Here is a 20,200-nt window from a genome sequence, read left to right on the forward strand (position 1 = left end):
TCCAGAGGAATTGCCTGGGTTGCCTCCGAACAGAGAGATAGAGTTTGCCATTGATTTGTTGCCGGGTACTGCACCGATCTCGATTGCTCCATATAGAATGGCCCCGACTGAATTAAAAGAATTGAAGGCTCGGTTGCAGGAGTTAACAGACAAGGGATTTGTGAGACCGAGTTTCTCTCCCTAGGGTGCTCCTGTATTGTTCGTAAAGAAGAAGGATGGTTCAATGAGACTTTGCATTGATTACCGTCAGCTTAATAAGGTGACTATAAAGAATAAGTACCCATTGCCGAGGATTGATGATTTATTCGATCAGTTAAAGGGGGCCACAGTGTTTTCAAAGATCGATTTGAGGTCTGGTTACTATCAGTTGAGAGTTAAGGAGTCGGATGTGCTGAAAACCGCCTTTAGGACAAGGTATGGACATTATGAGTTTCTTGTGATGCCTTTCGGCTTAACAAATGCTCCAGCTATATTTATGGACTTAATGAATCGGATCTTTCAGCCATATTTGGATAAGTTTGTAGTAGTGTTTATAGATGACATTCTAATTTATTCTCGGGATGAGTCTGAACATGCCGAACACTTGAGAACCATATTGCAGATCTTGACAGAAAAGAAACTATTTGCTAAGTTCAGTAAAAGTGAGTTCTGGCTTCGTGAAGTCAGATTTTTGGGACATATAGTCTCAGGTGATGGTATTCGGGTGGATCCAAGCAAGATTTCTGCGATCGTTGATTGGAAAGCACCCAAGAATATATCCGAGGTTAGAAGCTTTTTAGGCTTAGCTAGGTATTATAGACATTTTGTTGAGGGATTTTCGATGATTGCCTCTCCTATGACTAAGTTGTTGCAAAAGAATGTTAAGTTTGAATGGACTGATAAATGTCAGCAGAGTTTTGAAAAGTTGAAAGCACGATTGACTGAAGCACCAATTTTAGTACAGCCCGAGCCAGGAAAGGAGTTCGTAATTTACAGTGATGCATCATTGACAGGCCTTGGATGTGTGTTGATGCAAGAGGGTAAAGTGGTAGCTTATGCTTCGAGACAGTTAAAACCGCATGAGAAGAACTATCCTACACATGATTTGGAATTGGCCGCTATTGTCTTTGCCTTGAAGATTTGGCGACATTATTTGTATGGTGAAAAATGCCGAATTTTTACTGATCACAAAAGTTTGAAGTATTTGATGAATCAAAAGATTTGAATCTGCGACAGAGGAGATGGCTTGAATTATTAAAGGATTATGATCTAGTGATTGATTATCATCCGGGAAAAGCAAATGTGGTTGTTGACGCCTTGAGCAGGAAATTTCTTTTTACTTTGAGAGCCATGAATACGGGGTTAGCATTGTCTGATGATGGGTCAATCTTAGTAGAGATGAGGGTTAAACCGTTATTTCTCCAATTGATTTGTAATGCTCAAAAGAACGATAGTGAGTTGCGAACCAAGAGAACTCAATGCGAATCAGGTTACGACTCTGATTTTCGAGTTGGACCAGATGACTATTTGATGTTTCGAGACAGGATATGTGTACCGAAAAACGATGAATTGATTCAGAAAATATTACATGAGGTGCATAGTGGCTGTTTATCAGTTCACCCTGGTAGCACAAAAATGTATAATGATTTAAAGAAGTTGTATTGGTGGCCAGGTATGAAAAGGGACATTTCTGAATTTGTAACCAAGTGTTTGATCTGTCAACAAGTAAAAGCTGAACGTCAAGTGCCTTCAGGATTACTTCAACCGGTAATGGTGCCTGAGTGGAAATGGGACAAGATTACCATGGATTTTGTAACCGGTTTGCCTTTAACTCCTAAAAAGAAGGATGCTGTCTGGGTAGTGGTTGATAGATTAACAAAGTCAGCCCACTTTATACCAGTACGTACCGATTACTCACTTGATAAATTAGCCGAATTATATATTGCTGAAATTGTGAGGTTACACGGAGTACCTATGTCTATAATATCAGATAGAGATCCGAGATTTACCTCGAGATTTTGGAAAAAGTTACAAGAAGTTTTGGGTACAAAATTGAACTTTAGTACCCCGTTTCATCCACAAATAGATGGTCAGTCGGAAAGAGTAATCCAGGTACTCGAGGATATGTTTAGATGTTGTGTCTTAGAATTTGGAGGTAGTTGGGAGAAATATCTATCTTTGATTGAATTTGCCTACAATAACAGTTATCAGTCAAGTATACAAATGGCACCGTACAAAGCCTTGTATGGTCGTAAGTGTCGGACTCCTTTATATTGGACTGAACTTAGTGAGAAATAGATTCACGGAGTTGATCTAGTTAAAGAAACCGAAGAGAAAATAAAAGTAATTCGGGATTACGTGAAAGCTGCTTCAGATCGACAAAAGTCATATGCAGATTTAAAAAGAAAAGAGATTGAATTTCATGTGGGTGATAAAGTGTTCTTGAAGGTGTCACCATGGAAAAAGATTCTGAGATTTAGCCAAAAAGGCAAGTTGAGTCCGCGTTTTATTGGGCCGTACGAGATTACTGAGAGGATTGGACCAGTGGCATATCGGTTGGCCTTACCGGTAGAGTTAGAAAGAATTCATAACTTGTTTCATGTATCAATGTTGCGACGTTATCGTTCTGATCCTTCACATGTGATCTCCCCAACAGAAATTGAGATTTGACCAGATATGACCTATGAGGAGGAACCAATAAAGATTTTGGCTCGAGAAATTAAACAGTTAAGAAATAAAAGTATAGCCTTAGTGAAAGTATTGTGGCACAGACATGGGATAGAAGAGGCTACGTGGGAACTCGAGGAAGCTATGAGGAAACAGTATCCGAACCTCTTTACCGGTAAGATTTTCGGGGACGAAAATCTCGAAAGGGGGGAGAATTGTGACAACCCGAATTAGGGCCTAATCGGAATAGTGGTTTCGTGACCACAAATCCGAGATAGAAATAATTGTTTTATAATTATTTTGGGGTTTATGATATGATTTCATGAGTTCATGAAAATTTCGTGATAAAATTCTGTGCATTTTGCGCTTAAGTTGAGATAGGGACTAAATCGAATAAATTGTAAAAATCGTGTTTTAGAAGTTTTTAGTATGAAATTGCTTTGGGATATTAATTAGGAGGTCTTAAATAGAAATTTGACCCATTCTTAAGTTATGGACAAAATTTGGACATGGAGGGAATTTTTTTGAAAGTTTAGTAGTAAGGGCATTTTGGTCATTTGTATATTAAATGAAATAAAATGGGAAAAATAACACAAAATTGGTTATCATCTTCATTATTTGCTGCTAAAAATTTCTCTCCTCCATAGCTAGGGTTTCTTCAACTTTCAAGCTTCATAGTAAGTGAATTCAAGCCCCGTTTTTAATGTTCTTCACATTTTTGAAATCCTTGTATCTCGGTTTACTTATTTCTACCATTAGTTCGAGTTAGGGTTTATGTTTAAAAATTTACCCATGAATGATAGGCATGTATTTTGTTGTTTGATGGTAGAATATGAATGTTTGAAGTTAGGGGAAGGATCTTTTCTAAGCAATTTTTAACGAAAACGAGCAAAACGGCAAAATCGATAAAAATACCTATTGTTCATAACTATGTGTTAGAGTGAGAATTTGATGTTGCCATAGAAGAGAAAAATGATCACTAGGTCACTAAACATAAGAATAAGGGCTGAAATTAAATTTTCGAGCCTTGGGGCAAAATCATAATTTGTAAAAGTTAGGGGGCAAAAATGTAATTTTTGTATAATGTGATTTTTGGATTAAAATTAATAGTTTGAGTGTTAAATGAGCTAAATATGTTGTTATAGATCAAGAAAGGCATGGAATCGACCTCGAACGAGGAAAGGAGAAAGTTTTGGACTAAATTGCAAAATTCCCATATTTTGCACCGAGGTAAGTTTGTATATAAATAATACATTGATTTCATTTACATTTTTATATTTCAGCCTATTATACATATATATTAGCTGATGTTGAAGTATAAATCGACTATTGAAAGAATGGAAATAAATAATAGAGAGAGAGATCCCGGTTGAACGTTCGGAAAAATCAAATAAAATAGAGGGAGCGTAGCTAGGTCACATGTATGGTGCCGAGTGCACATCATGTGTACAAGAAGGCTACGAGATACTATATAGTAGCTAGGTCACATGTGTGATACGGGATGTATCCCATGTAGACAAGAGAGCTACGTGAGAGATAAATGTAGCTAGGTCACATGAGTGATTCCAAGTGAAGGACACCATGTAGACAAGAGAGCTACGAGATAAATCGGCTAGGTCGTATGAGTTGTACTAAGTGTTCACCATGTGTATAAGAGAGCCGAATTAAATGAGATATGATGGTGGGGCTGTGTGCGGAAACTATCAAGTATCGAGGATTATTCCGAATTGTTCAACGGGATGGTTTTGTGGTGACATTGTAGTCATAGACCTACACTTGTGATGTATGAAATGTGATGAAAATGATTTTGTGGTGACATTGTAGTCATAGACCTACACTTGTGATGTATGAAATGTGATGAAAATGATTTGTAGTATATATATATGTAAGTTAAAATGAGGTTAGTATAAAGAATGTGTGAAAGAATGAAATTAGCATTAAAACTGTTTTGGACAGTAGCAGTAACGTGACTTTGAAAATTCACCAAAAATATAAGGAATTTAATTAGAGGTTTAATGAGATGTGAAATTAAATCTTAATGAGTCTATTTTCATATAAAAGAAACATAGCAAGCAAAGGAATTCTATATTTTGAGATATTTACAATTGTGTGAGACTTGCTCAGGATGACTATGAAATGCCCTGTTTCAACTTTTAAAAATCATTAAAAATTGTACAAAACAAATTAAGAAATATATTTTATATTCATAAATTCCTTATTGAATCTAGTTTTAAATGAAATAGGTTTCATGGTTATTTGAATTGTGTACTGAGAGAAATTCAATTCGTAATGAACAGACATCAGATCAGTTGAGCTGTGTAACAAGGGAAAATTTAACTAATAAACTGTACTAATTGGCTAAACCAAAAATTATAGAAAAAAATTAGTAAGAAGTTTTATGAGTCTAGATTCAGGGAAATTTTACGGATTTTAATTTCAAGTTTCATAACTCAAGTTATGATTTATTTGGTGATCATGACGCAGGAGGGACAGCTTGATCAAATTGGAGTAAATAATAAAATTAAAAATATGATATAATTGAGTTATGTTGTAAACATATTAGATTTCTTATTTGTTATTTATATACTTACTTACTAAGCTATAAGCTTACTTTCTTTTCTCTCCTTTGTCTTATAGTGTCGTCCAGCTAGCACAGGAGTCAAAGATCGTAGAAGATCCACCCGCACTATCAATACTCTTGGTATCTGAACTCAACATTTTGAAATATGGCATGTATAGCAGACTTAGTTATTTTGTTAGATGTCATAATAGTCTAGGTTCAAATTACTACTTATAGTATCAAACTAATCATTTTGTACGAAGCCTTTGAAGTTGGTTTGTATTGTTAATGGCATATGTTATAATGATCAAATTGCACGCCATATTTTTGTTGGGTTTTGTTTAATAGTATATACTATAATTTGTTAATACCTCGTACCCTGTTCCGGCGACGGATACGGGTAAGGGGTGTTACAAGATTTGTGGGAAAATCACATTAGACAACATCAAAGAAATCCAGAGATTTTCATCCTCGCTCTACTGCTACTGCGGGAATTTCAATTAGAGAGAGATGCAAGAAAATTTCACTCAAAACCTGAAACGACATTTGTTGCTAGTGTGGGCAGTGTTAAGAATGTTCGGCCTAAGTGCAAACATTGCAATAGGCGACATTATGGTGATTTTAGACTTAAGAGCGGAGCTTGCTTTAGATGCGGATCTTTTGATCACTTTCTCTGAGATTGTCCAAAAAAGGTCTATAGCTGAAAAAGATCAATTGGCAAAAATTACCAACACGTCTGCTAGAGGTAGACCACCCCGAAATACTAGGAATGCTAGTGGTAATCGAGGTGCTACTAGAGATACTAAAGTGAGATCTGAGGCACGAGCACCTGCTCGAGCTTATGCTATCCGTGCACGTGAGGAGGCATCATCGCCTGACGTTATTACTAGTACTTTTTCTCTCATTGACACTGAGATAGTTGCGTTGATTGATCCTAGATCAACTCTTTCATATATCTATGTGAATTTAGTGTTTAAAAAGAGTTTACATGTTGAGTCTATAGAGTTTGTAATTAAAGTATCAAACCCCCTTGGCAAATCTATTCTAGTTGATAAAATTTGTAGAAATTTTCATTTGATGACTTGGGGTTACAGTTTTCGGATTGACTTGATGCTTCTACCGTTGGATCGGTTTGATGTGATTTTGGGTACGCATTGGTTGACTATGCATGATGCAATTGTGAATTGCAGATGAAAGATTATCGAGCTGAAATGTCAGAATGGTGAAGTTCTTCGGATTGAGTCTAATGATTCGAATGAATTGCCTACTATAATATCGTCTTTTATGGCTCATAAATGTATGAAAAAGGTTTGTGATACATATCTTGCATATGTACTGGATACTAAGGTATCAGAGTTGAAAATTGAATCTGTACCAGTGTTTTGTGAATTTTTTGATGTATTTCCTGAAAAACTACCAGGATTACTACCAATCAGAGAGGTTGAATTCGGTATTGAATTAACACCGGTAGCAACACCTATATCGATAGATCCGTATAGAATGGCACCAACAGAGTTGAAAGAGTTGAAGGCTCAGTTGCAAGGGTTAACAGATAGAGGTTTTGCTAGATGAAATTTCTTGCCTTGAGATGCTCCAGTATTATTGGTGAAAAAAAAAGACGAGTCGATGAGAATGTGTTTTGATTACAGACAGCTGAACAAAGTGACTATAAAGAAAAAATATCATTTACCAAGGATTGATGATTTATTTGATCAATTGAAAGGTGGTATAGTACTTTTGAAAATTGGTCTGAGATCGGGATATTATCAATTACGAGTTAGAGAGTCTGATGTATCGAAAACAGCTTTCAGAACGAGGTATGGACATTATGAATTTCTTGTTATGCCATTTGGTTTAACTAATGCTCCTGCTTTTTTTATGGATTTGATAAATCAGATATTTAGACCGTATTTAGACAGATTTGTGGTTGTATTCATTGATGACATTATGATCTATTCACATGATGAGTCTGAACATACCGCGCATTTGAGAATTGTGTTACAAACTTTACGGGATAAACAATTATTTGCAAAGTTCAGAAAATGTGAATTTTGGCTTCAAGAGGTTGGATTTTTGGGGCATATAGTTTCAGTTGAAGGTATCCAAGTAGATCCGAGTAAGATTTCTACTATTGTTGATTGGAAACCTCTGGAAAATGTATCTGAGATCAGAAGTTTTTTGGGATTAGTGGGATATTACTGGAGATTCATGAAAGGATTTTCGATGATCGCAGCACTGTTAACTTGATTGCTTCAAAAAGATGTGAAATTTGAATGGACTGAGAAGTGTCAACAGAGTTTCGAACAGTTGAAAGCACTATTAACAGAAGCGCCAGTTTTAGTTCAACCTGAATCGGGTAAAGAGTTTGTGATTTACAGTGATGTGTCATGAAATGGAATAGGTTGTGTATTGATGCAAGACAGAAAAGTTATAGCTTATGCTTCTCGACAATTGAAACCACAGGAGAGGAATTACCTGACACATGATCTTGAGTTAGCTGCAATAGTATTCGCATTAAAGATTTGGCGACACTATCTATATGGCTAGAAATGTTGAATGTTTATAGATCATAAAAGCTTGAAGTATTTAATGTCACAAAGAGATTTGAATCTGCGACAACGAAGATAGCTTGAACTATTGAAAGATTACGAATTTGTAATTGATTATCATCTGGGAAAGGCCAACGTTGTAGCCGATGCTTTGAGTCAGAAGTCCTTATTTGCTTTATCGGCAATGAATACTCAAATGATGATATATGATGACGGATCTATTTTAGCTGAGATGAGAGCTAGACTGGTATTTTTGCAATAAATCTGCGAAGCTTAGAAAGATGACAGTGAGTTGCAAGCTAAACGAATTCTATGTGAGTCTAATTCTGATTTTGAATTTCATATTGAAATGAAGTGTAACACCCCAAACCCAGCCCAGACATTATGGCTAGATTTGACGTGTCACCTGGACTTATGACTTAGTATGCATTCACTGGTTTAAGTGATTGGGGTAGTCTTTGTAAAAATAGCGGTTGAATGAAAAGCCAGTTTATCAATCTTTAGGCTATCCATTTGTTGTGCTTGTTGAGTATTGGAAAACACTCTTAGCTGACACCCAACCCAAACGAGCACGTCACAAAGTGAAAGGGATCAGCCAAGAAGGGTATGCCTACTCTCCTCATGGTTTGCTCTATTTAAAGCTAGCTCTCCATCTACTCTTATGTTAGCTTCTCGATGTGGGATCCCTCCATCACCAGAGTTTAAAAACAACACCAACTCTTGCCATCCCAACATAGGAAAATAATCAACCTTTGCGTGCCAAGGGATTCGAACCAAAGTCCTCTCACATGCCAACTCACGCCACCACCACTAAGCCATCAACTCATTTGTGTCATAAATCCAACACATTAAACTTTAAAGCGCACCTACTTGCTTTCAGATTTATTGAAAAGAAAAACCAAAATATATTGCAAGAGCCAAGACTTGAACCTTGGACCCCTTGCTTCCTCTATGGCGTCACTTTCTTGTCCCTTAAGTGGCGCCACATTGCCACTACACCACACTACTTTTTGTGTCATCTTTTACCCCTTTACTCTTAAAAGCTCAAACGCCAATTGCATCACCTGTTCATAAATTTAAAATTCCAAAGACTACCATGGATTTAACTTAAGTTTGGGCCTTCCAAAGGCCCACTAACCTACTAAAATATTTATTTTAACCAACCAAAACACACACAAATTTTAAAAATCACAGAAACACATAAAACCCGAAAATTGGGATGTTACAACTCTACCCTCCTTAAAGAAATTTCGTCCTCGAAATTTTACCTGAATCAAATAGATGAGGATATTGTTGACGCATCGCCACTTCTGGCTCCCAAGTAGCTTCCTCTCTGCCATGATTATGCCACAGCACCTTTACTAGCGGAACTAATTTCCTCATCAAAATCTTAACATCTCGATCCAAAATCTGTACAGGCTCTTCCTCTAAAGTCAAGTCTGTTTGGACCTCGATCTCTGTAACCGGCACAACATGAGTAGGGTCAGAACGATACCGCCTTAACATGGAGACGTGAAAGACATCATGAATCCTATTCAACTCTGGAGGTAGCTCTAATTGATAAGCCACTGGACCCACTCGCTTAAGAATCTGATAAGGCCCAATGAACCGCGAGCTTAACTTGCCTTTCCTCCCAAACTCTAACATTTTCTTCCAAGGTGAAACCTTCAAGAAGACCATATCACCCACAGAGTACTCAATTTCCTTGCGCTTCAAATCTACATATGACTTTTGTCTATCAGATGCTTCCTTCAACTGATCTCTAATCAACTTGACCTTATCCTCAGTATCTGCCACCAACTTAGGTCCAAGAACCTGTCGTTCACCCAACTTGGTCCAACAACTAGGTGTACGACATCTTCGCCCATATAGTGCCTCATAAGGAGCCATTCAAATACTTGTCTAATAACTGTTGTTGTATGTAAACTCTGCCAATGGTAAGTAATCCTCCCAACTGCCTCGAAAGTCGATAACGCATCCCCTCAACATGTCTTCCAGAATCTGAATAACCCTTTCTGACTGACCATCAGTTTGAGGATGAATGGCTATACTAAAGTTCAACCGCGTACCCAACACCTCATGCAACTTTGCCAAAATCGAGATGTGAATCTAGGATCTCGATCAGAAATAATCGACACTAACCTCGGTGGCTTCCATTCCAGAATTACTTCAATCTTTCGAGGGTCCACCTTGATCCCTTCAACAGAGACAACATGCCCCAAGAAAGTTACCTCTCTCAACCAGAACTCACACTTACTGAATTTTGCATAAAGCTCTTTCTCCCTCAGCACTTGCAGCACAAGACGAAGGTGCTCATCATGTTTCTCCTCAGTTTCAGAATAAACCAGAATATTGTCGATAAAGGTGACCATGAATCGATCCAAGTATGGCTGGAACACTCGATTCATCAGATCCATAAATGCCAGAGGTGCGTTCGTCAACCCAAATGGCATAACCAAGAACTCATAGTGACCATACCGAGTTCTGAATGCCGTCTTGTGAATATCCACCTCCTTAACCTTCAACTGATGATACCCAGATCGAAGGTCAATCTTGGAAAATACTGAAGCTCCTCTAAGTTGGTAGAATAAATCATCGATTCTCGGCAGTGGGTACTTGTTCTTAATCGTCAGTTTGTTCAACTGTCGATAATCGATGAACATCCGCATTGACCCATCTTTCTTCTTTACGAACAACACTGGTACTCCCCACGGAGACACACTTGGTCTAATGAAGCATCTATCCAATAACTCTTGAATCCTTCGGTGCCATCCTATAAGGTGCAATGGACACCAGTGCCATTCCAGGCAACAAGTCAATTCCAAACTCAACCTCTCGGTTCGGGGGCAAACCTAGAAGCTCCTCTAGAAAAACATCTTGAAAATCCCTGACGGTTCTAATTTTATCCACTGTCAGATCCTCAATTTTCGATTGGCTTACAAATGCCAAATAAGCCTCACATCCCTTTCAAATCCACTTCTCGGCTCTCAATGCCGACACCACATTAGACAGATAATCCCTACGCTCGCCTATCACCAAAACCTCCTCATCCTTTGTGGTCTTTAACATTATTCGCTTAGCAGCACAATCCAGAAACTGTTTCCATTACCACCGCTGCCTTGCCCACGTCCTCTCAGAAACTGTGGTCCACCCCTCACTAGTTGAGCGACCCTCTACTCTAAAACTTGAACCTGATCTAGTTCCTAAGGACAATCCTTAACCCTATTCTCCATAGATTCGCATCGAAAATAAGCACCAGAACGTTTCTGACACTCGCCCATATGCATCTCTCCACAATTCCTACAACCCTGTGGTCTAACAGCATTCGTCGGTACTACTCGAACTGGCTCCATTTCCCTTGCTCTCTTAACACTCCTGTTCATACAACCTGAAAGTCCTGAATCTCTCCTAAAATGGTTCCGATCTTTCTCACGATTCTGTCTTTCTGTATGCTTCACTTCCTCAGCTATCTTAGCTTTCTCCACTAAAGCAACGAAGTTACGCTCCCTCTGCAGAGCAATCAGTACCCTAAGTTCATCTCTCAGACCATCCTCGAAGCGTATGCTACGCTCATACTCTGTAGCGACAATCCCAGAAACATACCGGCTCAGTCTCAGAAACTCAAACTCATACTCAGCCACTGACTTACTCCCTTGGGCCAGGTTCAGAAATTCCTTCCAGCGAGCGTCCACGTAACTAGCCCCAACATACTTTCCTTTGAAGGCTGTCTTAAACAGCTCCCAAGTCATACTGTCAGCAGGAGTTCCATCTCTCACCGTGAGCCACCATTGATAAGCCTCATCCCTGAGTAACGATATGGCTCCCTTCAGCTTCTGCTCCACAGAACAGTCCAGGTCATCCATAATCCGCTCTGTGGCTTCTAACCAATACTCAGCCACATTCAGAGCTATACCAGATACGCCCCTAAATAACTCTACTCTATTGGCCCGGAGCCGCTTAGAAATAGACCCTCGAATTCTGTTTTTCGTACTTGCCCCAACAACCCTTTCCAAAACTCAGAGCATTGCCTGGGATAGAGCATCGTCCCCGGCACCTCGATCATGAGACTCTACCTCCGTTGTCGGTGGTACCGGTGCATCTGTTGCCGGCACATGTCCTAAAGACCAAGATTCAGCCTGAGCATTACCTCGGCCACGTCCACGGCCTCTTCCACGAACTGCTCGTGTACTCATTTCCTATTATCTGATTAAGAATTTTATGAATCAGTTTAATATTTCAGTGTTTATTATAGATGTCTTATGAATAACAATAATTTAGAGTTTGAGTTTGTTTCCTTTTGCGGTAGCCTAGCTACAGTTTCAGTCTACTTATCAAAGTTTCTATAGTTCCAGTGTTACCCTAACTAAAGTACCATGATAAGGTTTTGTACAAGCATATAACAAATATTTCAGAAACAATCAGAAAGGCTCAGAAAACTTACAGACTTGGGCCGGAGATTCTGTGTGCCACCTTCTAAAAAACCTAATTTTAGAAAACTGATTTTAATCTTTAAAATCATCTATTTGCGAAGAGAAAATATTGGAAACATTCTCAACAATAGTTTATAATCAAGTTCCAAAAAAGAAATGATTTTTGAAAACCTTTATTCAGTGTTTCTTTACAAACTCCCGTTTTTAGACCCGTTCCACAGCCGAGTTGTTGCAACTTGGCTCTGATACCACTAAATGAACACCCCAAACCCGGCCCAAATGTTATGGCCAGATCTAACGTGTCACATGGACTTACAACTTAGTATGCATTCGCTGGTTTAAGTGATTGGGGTGGTCTTTGTAAAAACAGCAGTTGAATGAAAAGGTGGTTTATCAATCTTTAGGCTATCCATTTGTTGTGCTTGTTGATTCTTTGAAAACGTTCATTAATTTTGAAAACTCGCTTAGCCTAACACTAGCAGTTTCGACATAGTATAAATATAATCAAAAAATAAAACCATAGCGGAAAATGAAATTTAAATAGCGGCCTTATTACAACTTAAACCCAAAATTAAATGAGAATATAAAATAATAAAAATAAACTAACTTAGAAAAAACCAACTTTGCAGATGATGTAGCCACTCCGAATCCCTCACAGCTCCAAGCCCACTATGGTTGGGGATTTCCTGCAGAGATGAAAATAAAGGGTGAGTTCAGTAAACTCTGTGTGTAACATAAATCAATCATAGCCCAAAATAGATCAAACTTCAGAGTCAGACTTACCTGGGCCTTGGCCCAGTACAGAAATCAGAATGAAACCCATAGGCCCATAGCAGATACAGAACAAATATATCATGAATGCAGAAATCCCAACCCAGAGCCATCCATAACACCCCCGTACTAGCCTTACACCATGTAAGGAGACTACTCGACCCACCCAACCGTTACACACCATAGAAATTGCAGCGAGGCTACCAGATATTGTGACAAAGTCACCAGATACAGATATTGTGGCTAGGCCACCAGAACAAAAATATATATGGCGAAGCCACCAGATTGCAACGAGGCTGCCAGATATTGTGACGAAGTCACCAGAACAGATATATGTGACGAGGCCACCAGATTGTAGTGAGGCTGCCAGAACGCTTCCTCCATCAATATAAACCCATGTCCCATGCAACAGAAATAATATGTCATGGCATACGTATATAGAAACAGAACATCATGCTTTTCAGAAAAAAATAACCCTAGGGGTAAAATCGTAATTTTGCATGCATAAGGGTATTTTAGTAATTATTACCTATTGCTAAGGTTTCATGCTCATTCTAACGTTTACCAAGTAATCAGAAGTACTTACCTCGTCTTTTTACCAAAGTGGTCCCGTGGCCCATTGGCCCGTTTTCAGCCCATTAAGCCCAAAATTACCGTTGTGTACGAAAGTGCACACTCTGCATTCTAATCATCCAAATGCACCATATTCATTAACAACTGTCTCACGAGCGCTCGCACGCTCGCGAGTTCACAAAATACCAACGTTTTGGTATTTTGGCTTTTACTGATTCAGTCTAAGGGAGGGTGTCGTTACACACCTGGTTGATGACGATTGATGATGATATCTCCCACGCGATAATCCTACAATCGATCACTAACACATTAGACTTACGAATTAACGATAACTAATATAAATCCACGTCAACTAACCCAATCATCACACAAGTTAGTCATTTACGCACAGGGGCAAAATAGTCATTTTTCCCTCCAAGGGTAAATCGTTTGTCCTACCTTACAACGATATTTCGGTAATTCTATCCTACAGGGTATCTCGGTAATTCTACCCTACAGGGGTATTTCAATAATTCTACCCTATAGGGGTATTTCGATAATTCTACCTTACAGGGGTATTTCGATAATTCTACAACTTATCCACTTGGGCCTATGGACCCATTGGGACCACATGGCCCGTTTCAACCCATCGCGGCCCAAAATAGCCGTCCTACTACTAGAGTAATGAGAAATACACACCTGTTAGGAGATTGCAGTTAATCTGCGCTCCAAACACTCTTAGCTGACGCCCAACCCAAACGAGCACGTTAGAAAGCGAAAAAGATCAGCCAAGAAGGGTATGCCTACTCTCCTCATTGCTTGCTCTATTTTAAGCCAGCTCTCCATCTACTCTTATGTGGGATCCCTCCATCACCAGAGTTTAAAACCAACACCAACTCTTGCCATCCCAACATAGCAAAATAATCAACCTTTGCGTGCCAAGGGATTCAAACCAAAGTCCTCTCACATGCCAACTCACGCCACCACCACTAGGCCATCAACTCATTTGTGTCATAAATCCAACACATTAAACTTTAAAGCGCACCTACTTGCTTCCAGATTTATTGAAAAGAAAAACCAAAATATATTGCAAGAGCCAAGACTTGAACCTTGGACCCCTTACTTCCTCTATGGCGTCACTTCCTTGTCCCCTAAGTGGCGCCACCTTGCCACTGTACCACACTCCTTTTTGTGTCATCTTTTACCCCTTTACTCTTAAAAGCCCAAACGCCAATTGCATCACCTGTTCATAAAATTAAAATTTTAAAGACTACCACGGATTTAACTTAAGTTTGGGCCTTCCAAAGGCCCACTAACCTACTAAAATATATATTTTAACCAACCAGAACACACACAAATTTTAAAAATCACAGAAACACAGAAAACCCAAAAATTGGGGCGTTACATGATGGTTGCTTAATGTTTCAGAATAGAATTTGTGTACTGAAAAATACCAAACTCATTCAGAAGATTCTACATGAGGCACACAATAGCCGCTTTTCTTTTCATCCGGGTAGCACTAAAATGTATAACGATTTGAAATAGTTGTACTGGTGGTCGGGAATGAAACGAGATATATCAGAGTTTGTATCGAGCTATTTAATCTATCAACAAGTAAAATCCAAACATCAAGTACCGTCAGGTTTATTACAACCAATGATGATTCCAGAATGAAAATGGGATAGAGTTACAATGGATTTTGTTTCGGGATTGCCCCTAACTCTGAAAATGAAAGACTCAATTTAGGTTATCGTTGATAGACTAAAATCTGCTCATTTCATACCAGTACGTACGGATTACTCTCTAGATAGATTAGCTGAATTGTATTTGTCCGAAATTGTATGATTGCATGGTGTACCACTGTCTATTATCTCTGATAGAGACCCAAGATTTACGTCAAGATTCTAGAAGAAATTATAAGAATCTCTTGGAACGAAATTGAATTTCAGCACAGCTTTTCATCCCCAGACGGACGGTCAGTCGAAAAGAATTATACAGATACTTAAGGATATGTTGGGTTGTTGCATTCTTGAGTTTGAAGGTAGCTGGGAGAAATACTTGCCTCTAATTGAATTTTCTTATAACAACAATTTCCAAATGAGTATAAAGATGGCACCATAAGAAGCTCTATACGATCGTAAATGTCGAACATCATTATACTGGACTGAATTAGGTGAGAAAAATATTCACGGGGTTGAATTAATTAGAAGAAAAAGTGAGAACGATTCGTGACAGTTTAAAAACAACCTCAGATCGACAAAAATCATACGCGGATTTGAAAAATAAATAAATAGAGTTTCAGGTCGAAGATCATGTATTCTTGAAAGTGTCACTATGGAAGAAAATTCTCTGTTTTGGCCATAAAGGAAAGTTGAGTCCGTGATTCATTGGGCCGTATGAAATTGTTGAAAGAATAGGGCATGTAGCATATCGACTATCATTACCATCTGAACTTGAAAAGATACATAATGTTTTTTATGTTTCGATGCTACGTCGATATAGATCGGATCCATTACATGTGATTTCTCCTGTTGATGTAGAGATACAACCTGATTTGTCGTATAGTGAAGAACCGATCAGAATTCTGGCTCGAGAAATAAAAGAATTGAGAAATAAATGTATAGCACTTGTGAAGGCTCTTTGGCATAAACACGAGATAGAGGAAGCTACGTGGGAATCCGAGGAAGCTATGCGAAAATAGTACCCTAACCTTTTTACCGGTAAGATTTTTAGGGACGAAAATCCCTGGGGGGAGAGTTGTAACAGCCCATTTTTTAAGTCAAATTAGAACAGTGGTTTTGAAACCACTTAACCGAGTCAAAATGTTTAATTTATTATTTTATTAAGGTTTACAGCATGATAGAATCATAGTATAAAAATTTCGTTAAGAAATTTTATCGTTTAAATGCTTAATTCGGTAAAAATGACTAAATCACGTAATGCGTAAAGTTGAGTACTATTGTTTAAAGGTATTAAATAGCTATGGTTTATTAATATGGAAGTCCTTATTATGTTATTTGACCATTGTAAAGGTGAGTGGACAATTATATCCATAGCTTATATGTTATATGTTAATGTTTTAATAAGGTTAAAATAGTAAAATATATATTATGTTAATTAAAATTAAACCAAACATTAAATTAGTTCATTTCATGTTTATTGTTGCCGAAATTCATAAGAAAATAAAAGAAGAAAAAAAGTATAGGGTTCGAGACTTATTTTGATTAATCAAGGTTTGTAATTTGCTCAGTTTTTGATAATTTCTATGTTTTTGTGATCGTTGCTTGATGTTCTATAAAGCTCGTGCTTAAATTTCTATTTTTGATGATATTTTTGAGTTATTCTATTGTTTATTTTGTAAGTTTTGTGAAGTTAGTTGATGGAAAATAAAAGATATGTTTTGGATTAGTATATTTTGCCTTTGAATTTTTTATGAAATTGAGTAAACTGGACTAAATTATGAAAATGAGTCTTTGAGACATTAAAATGTGAAATAAATGAAATATATGGGCTTGTATGAGGTATGTGAAAATTCGGCTAAGCTTATGTTTAAAGAAATTTGGTGTATTTTGTGATTTTATGAATTAGGGAATAAATTGTCAAAATGTGAAAATGTGAAGGCTAGATTGTAAAGTACCTTAATTACATGTTTTTGGATTTAATTAAATGAATGTGAAAGTGAATATGTTGAATTTGATAATATATAGACCAAAGATAATGTAATAGCCCAAAATTGGGTCTAGTTGGAACAGAGGTTTTGGGACCACAAAATCCGAGATAGAAATAATTATTTTATGATTATTTTGATGTCTATGATATGATTTCATGATTGTGTGAAAATTTCGTGAAGAAATTCTATGCATAAAGTGCTCAATTTGAATTTAGGGACTAAATTGAATAAGTCGCAAAACTTGCATTCTAGAAGTTTCTAGTATGAAATTGCTTTGAAATATTAATTAGGAGGTCTTAAATAGAAATTTGACGAATTTCTAAATGATGGACAAAAATTGGACATAGATGGAATTTTTGAAAGTTTAGTAAGGAAGGGCATTTTGGTCATTTGGTAATTAAAAGAAATAAAAAGGGAAAATAAAGCCAAAATTGACTCATCTTTCTCATGGAGGCCGAAATTAGCATGGGGGAAGCCATGGCTAGGGTTTTCAAGCTTTCCAAGCTCAATTGTAAGTTCATTACAACCCTGTTTTTCAAGTTCTTTACGCTTTTTGAATCCCGATAATTTGATTAAGCTTATTCTAGCAATAATTTAAGCTAGGGTTCATATTTGCAAAAATACCCATAGGTGAAATGTGTTTATTTTGCTGTTTTATAATAGAATATGAGGTTTTAAACTATGTTAGACAAGTTGTGCTACTCGGTTTTGAGTGTTCATTAAGTGACCAGGATGTGGTGAATAAGTGCAGGAACTTGATTATGTGAATGATGTGTTCATTAAGTGACCAGGATGTGGTGAGGTTATAAACAAGTAAGTTATACATGAGGATGATTTTATGGTGACCTGGTGATCATGGGCCTATACTTGTGATGTATGAAATGTGGTGAAAATGATTTGTGATATGTAAGTTAAAATGAGGTTAATACAAAGAAAGTGTGAAAGAGTGAATTAGCAATAAAAATTGTTTTGGACAGTAGCAGTGACGTGATTTTGAAAAATCACCAAAAATATTATAAATTAAATAAGAGACTGAATGAGATATCAAATTAAACCTTAATGAGTCTATTTTCATATAAAATAAACAGAGCAAGAAAAGGAGTTCTATATTTTGAGATATTTATGTTTTTGTGAGACTGGTTCAGAATGATTACGTGATCCTCTGTTCTGACTTTGGAAAATCACAAAATTTTGGATAAAATAATTAGAGGCTTAAAATTATATTTTTAAAATACCTAATGAGTCTATTTTTTAAGATAAATAAACAAGAACATTATTCGAGTTCTGTACTGTGAGATAATTAATTTTTAGTGAAGAGAGGTCAGAACTGTCAGAAAGTGAAATAGGGGAAATTTTAATGAATAAACTGTAGTAATTGGCTAAACCAAAAATTATGAAAATTTTATGGTGGAAAGATATGTGAGTCTAGTTTTAGGGGAAATTTACGGATCTTAATTTTGGGCTCTGTAGCTCGAATTATACATAAGTAAGTGACTATGACTCGTGTGGACAGTTTGATGTGAGCATTTATTAGTAAATTGTGAAATCGTACTTACAAGAATGCTATATACATTAAGGATGTGGAATGGAGAGGAGGAGGAGGAAAATAAATATATGTGGAATACATGGAAACTATGGTATATGAAATATTGATATAATGAAATAAATGATATGTGTTTATAAGAAAACAGAAAGAGAATGATATGTATCATGACATGTATATATATATATATGACTAGTCTCAATGTAATGCTTGTTGGGTATGGAGTTGAATTGAAATGTTTCAGGAAAACATGTTATTTTGCGTATCTGAATTGTGGTATTTTATAAAGATATGATCTAGTTTTAAATATGAATGCTTGATGATTAAGCTGAAGATATTTTGTAAGATGATAATCTTGGTATAAATGTATAAGTGGTACTATAATAAACAAGGTAAAATGAGTATGAGAGACACATGTATGATGACATACAAATGCTATGTTTGTGACTTAATTGAGAATATTTAATCATTAAATGAATACCATGTTATATGCTTTTGATTTTGTATAAGTGTGTAAGAGATTAAGGTTAACCAAAGCTTGGAAAATAGCCTAGGTATATTCCACACAGGCACAGACACGACCATGTGTCTCAGCCGTGTATGGAACACAACTTTGGGACATGGGCATGTGGAGCCTTAAAGCATGAAATTTCCAAGATATTCGTAAGTTCTCGGTTTAGTCCCGAACCCTTTCTAAAGTATGTTTTGGGCTTCGTAGACTCAAATAATGGACTATGTGTAAGTGAATGAACGTTTTGAAATATGAATGAAATTTTATGGCCCGTATTTTAGTTTAAGGTTTGTATGTTTGTCTGGTAACGCCTCGTACCTTATCCTGGCCTCGGGTACTGGTAAGGGGTGTTACAGATAAGCCGAGTTCGGGTTTAGATCGGGGGAAGGAAAAGATTAGTGAGTAGCCGATAGTTGATATCCGAGCAACTTGAGGTAAGTTCGTGTAATTAGAATCGAACTTTAAATTAATTGTATGTATTTGAAATGAATGTATACAGATTGAATATATGTAATTAATGAAATTTGAATGCCTATATTAATGTTTACCGTGAAATACCGAGTCCCGTTTGAACTGTAGAAAGTCGTAGGATACAAGTGACATGTCACTAGGGTTACCTTTTGGTCGAGCTCCTGCATTTGTTTCGAACTCACCATAGCTCGTATGAGCATACCGTTTCAGCTCTTCGAGGCTTACCACTTTAGCTCTACGGAGCTTACCGTTTAGCTCTCGGAGCTTACCGATCATAGCTCGAAAGAATGAAAATGATGATGAATTGACGGATTACCAATTTAAACACTTAATTTGTATCACCCGAGTATCCCTCGATATTTCAGTAGCTTTAACGGACATTATACCAATAAGATTTATGAAAATTTTATGATATAAGAGCTATATGATTTACATGAATTATAAGTTACATGAATTACATGAATTCCATGGATTTTATGATATATGAATTACATAAA

The sequence above is a fragment of the Gossypium hirsutum genome, chromosome A11, assembly GCF_007990345.1.
Source record: "Gossypium hirsutum isolate 1008001.06 chromosome A11, Gossypium_hirsutum_v2.1, whole genome shotgun sequence".
Taxonomy (NCBI): domain Eukaryota; kingdom Viridiplantae; phylum Streptophyta; class Magnoliopsida; order Malvales; family Malvaceae; genus Gossypium; species Gossypium hirsutum.